Source organism: Phytophthora parasitica, assembly GCF_000247585.1.
Source record: "Phytophthora parasitica INRA-310 unplaced genomic scaffold supercont2.19, whole genome shotgun sequence".
Taxonomy (NCBI): domain Eukaryota; phylum Oomycota; class Peronosporomycetes; order Peronosporales; family Peronosporaceae; genus Phytophthora; species Phytophthora nicotianae.
The window spans coordinates 936439-939728 of NW_008649005.1; positions in this window are offsets into that span (position 1 = coordinate 936439).

The window sequence follows — 3290 nt, forward strand, 5'->3', positions numbered from 1 at the left end:
TGTTCCTTTACTTGCGAGGCTTGACCGCTTCCTATAGCGAGGGAGTGTCTCCGGCGCGTGCATCAGCAGCGAGATCTGAAGCCAGATGTACGCATTTCTCTACCTTTTTTCCCACTTTCTTGACACTAACATGTATGCATTGTGCTTTATAGCACGGTTTTTGGTGCTGTATAACATAGGATTGTCTCCAGTGCGTACATCGTCCGCTCATACGTCTCCAGCTCACGCGTATCCGGCTCCACGGTTTCCAGCTCGCATGTCGCCAGCTACAGCGACTGAAGCAGGTATGCTTCCTGCATGGGGTTAGTCGTCACATTATTGCCGTTAATCTGTATCGCTATGCTGTCTGTTCTGCTTTGCTGTGCTGTATTATACAGAATTGGATGTGATACAACAATCTTCCGTCATTCCGACTAGTTTGGTTCCAAGAGCTGTAACGAGAAGAATGGGGACTGGAAATCTGGACGCGACCACGCTGCCAATCTCCAGGTGCGTCGCAGCTGCCGACTCCCGCACACCTGGTTGAGGATCAGCCAATCCTGGTTGCCGTACCACGATACTTCAACACACCTCGATAACCCCACGCCGCTTATCTCGGAAACATCTCCACGCGCTATCCACCCAGACCATTGACCTCCCCAAGCCGCGCCCCGCAGTCCTGTAATGACTGTGCAACACACGACTCTCCGTCGTTCAACATAAATCAAAATATGAAATCAGTGTATTGTCGAATGTACCCAACATTCTCTCTCTCTCTCTTTATTTATTTTTATTTTTTTTTACAGATTTCTTACCAACAATGGATTGAAGCGTCCAATATACCGTGATAATCTAGGACATATCCGGAAATCAGATTCAATCAACGCGCAATCTGTCCTAAAGTTATAGGCACACACCATAAAATGAGCCTGCCAAATCGTACCTACACTGCCGTGGAACCAGGCAAACAGTTGTCATCTGAAACTGACTGATGCAAAAGAGACTCTTCTGAAATCCTTATAAGATCGACCTAGGTTTAGGGACTGCTAATTCATTGCGAATTTTTCGTGTTCCTGTTTAAAGTATCGGCCATCCAGTTTTTCTGTCCGTAGAAGGGAGTAGATTTCGATGAAATTGCTTCAGGATGCAAAATGACAAAATTTCCCCCCTAACCCGTAACGTGTATCTGTCCTTTCATTGTTGCACAAAGAGTAAACGAATCATTACATCCGTGTAAAAGTATTTTGTGTGTAGCATTAAAAGGGCGGCGGCTTATCCCAGATATGAATACCGTACCTCACAAATTAAATGCTTAACAGAAAAACACCAGTTCGTCGATTTTCGCGTGTTTTCTTCTGTTTAAAAGGTTTTTGTTAACACAAAAATAACAGATTTCACACCTCGAAACAAAACTATATTTAGGCTGAAAGATGAAACCTCACAACCACCTAAGTATTTGCCAAGTAATTTTCTTGTCTTCATGAAGAAGGTTTAGCCCCAGAACTAGTAGAACGAGCGGTGACTGAGAGTACAAGAGGTGCGAACACAGATAAAACACTCAAGCCCAAATCCAAATAGTAATATATTTGCAAACCGATCTCTTCAGTTTGATAAAGAAACGATTTCTATGCAGAAAGTCAAACAATCGATTCCTCCTGATGGGAAGTACAACGAATGAGGAAGCTGTGTTAGCCATAAACGAAAACCAAAACGAAAATCGTACGGTGAAGTACTTACTCAAAAGACTTAGTCAAGACCCGCGTACAGAAACTCAGAACTCTTTTAAGAGCACATCGTCCGACTTAAGGACAACGGTCCATAGAGTGCGCAACTTCAGAACCAACACGTGGAAGATATAAGCTTAGAGAAAACTTACTATACCAATATATCAGTTCATTTACCGCATTGGTATTCGCTCACTTCTCCCGTCATGCCTTCCCGGTTAAATTTTGACCAATGAGAACTTTGTTTTTTGTACCAAATCTTAACACAAAAATAGCAGTTTCACAGGAAAATAATCGAGTGGCGTAACGTTAAGATGAGAGCAGTTGGGAATTGTGCCAAAACATTTATTTTGTGAGGTACGCTAGTCTTATATAAAACATTGTTGTATTGTTGGAGAGTAATGGCAATTCCATAAGCTGAAAAAAATAGCCCTAGTACACATCCCATAAACGTCATTTTCGTCATGTGAAATACATCAGCATGCTCAGCATTGCATTCGTAATCACCATTTCACCAAATATTTATCTATTATTTTCTTACCTGATGTTACCAACCCCGCAGACAACAAATTACTAATTTGAAATTAGGCGTATCAACGATAACAGAACAAAAACAAGAAATTTCTCTAATAACATTTTTTCGATAAACTAAATTATATGGACTATCCGGATAGATTGAATATCGTTTGGTTAAAATGGCCAACGAAACTCGTATCGTACTGATATAGAAAACCTGATGTGCATGATGTTGAGGATATATTTATGGCGGACTCGTTCAATGTCCGCATACATATATAAAACTTTATAAGCTTACAGTAAATGAAACATAGACTACTGACTGTCACGGTCTACAGCTAGATGGAGGTCTCCCTATTCTCGCGGATTGCATCCTGAAGGTCTGCTCACTACAGGGGCAACGGGCTACGTCCTACAAGCAAGGGCAAGAGGAGCAGACGTCGGCGTTCCACGTCTAGAGTGGGACTGGGATGAAGGGAATGAGGAGGTACCTCACTATGGACCGCTGCGTGGGAAAGCGTTGTGGACAGGTAAGGAGCTTCTAGGTCATAAGGAAGAGGCTCAGTCGTGTTTTCCCTTCTTAAGAGAGAGGTACTCAGAATAATTAAAGTTACATTTGGAATTATCGCTATAGTTCTCGTTCCTACGTCGGCCAGCTAGATACGCGACCCCGACACTAAGGAGGAAGACCGCGACAGTTTGGTGGAGAAGCAGGGTATCTTCTCGCCGGGTTATCGTGGGAACGAAAGCGCAGAAAGAGAGTAACTCGAAGTTACTTGGCAACGGAACGCCAAGGCGAGGGAAAAGGGTAGCGAGACATGAGCTCTAATGGGTGGTCCGGAGAGGGACTAGGTGAGGAAGCGGGTGAGGGGCTTAGTGGGTGGGTTCCCCCGCTTGAGACGGAGACGCCACTTCCTGCTGACATTCGCGGAAGACGAAGACGAAGAGCACGCAGGAGGGTCCGTCGAGGGTGACGCGCGTGGAAGGACTCCGACTAGGGGCGGTTCGAACGAGGGTTCGGAACGAGGAACGCCGAGAATAACCAAACCCTGGATCGAGGGTCGCGAGGCT